The 812-nt window shown below is 28.3% G+C and overlaps 1 protein-coding gene across 1 annotated transcript in view; it reads right to left on the bottom strand.

Moving 5' to 3' along the window:
• LOC128248021 (uncharacterized) overlaps positions 1–812 on the bottom strand; it is a 5,330-nt gene that overhangs the window by 1,657 nt on the left and 2,861 nt on the right. The window lies entirely within an intron of this gene.

Raw genomic sequence — 812 nt, 5'->3', positions numbered from 1 at the left:
CGGAAGAGATATAAACATGACAAATTAAACTATTTCACCTTAGATTCAATACTATAGAGACATTTATACACATAGACTGTGTATCACATTTGCTAATACTAATAATGTACTCACATGTCATGAAATTTATTACTAATTTTTATATATATAGATAATAATTATATAAACACATATATGCACATATATTTTTTATATAACATAGGCTAAGTTATATTATTAAATTAGAAAAGTTCAAAATTATTCTAATTGTAGTAATTACTTGAAATAATTAGACATTCTACACTGATTACAATCCTATGCATTGTTGTCAACTTAATAGCACCATATAAATAAGGAAATAGCGGATGGCGTAACCTGATTAACGTCTGCACGAAGTATTTTATGACAGAAATATTAGGAAAGAAACCCCGAAGAGATTTAATCTTTTGGCAGCCATGAAATGCAAGAGTGCTTTCAAACGATTTTTTTTTATTATACCGAAGAAATCTGAAGAATAGAACCATTGATCTTTGACAACATTTCTTTAAATAAACTGACCATATCTTCCCAGATTAATTGTATGAGACATATTTAATATATTCCGATAAACACGAAGATAGTTTGGTGCCATTATATTGAACTGAACATTAATTTATATGATTTTACGTAAGGAGATAAAAAAGAAATCGCTTGAATATTATCTAGAAAAAGGTATTACGATAATAATAATTACCGGTGAATCCAGTTCAAGTATCGTATCAACCAGGTAAGAAAGTGTTTGTCTTAGGTAACAGTAAAATAAGCCATCAGATGTGGGAGTGAGTTTAGAACAG

This window comes from Octopus bimaculoides, chromosome 6, assembly GCF_001194135.2.
Source record: "Octopus bimaculoides isolate UCB-OBI-ISO-001 chromosome 6, ASM119413v2, whole genome shotgun sequence".
In the NCBI taxonomy this organism is placed as follows: Eukaryota; Metazoa; Mollusca; class Cephalopoda; order Octopoda; family Octopodidae; genus Octopus; species Octopus bimaculoides.
Note: the sequence above shows the minus strand (reverse complement) of the source record. Positions and strands in the feature narration are given on the sequence as shown.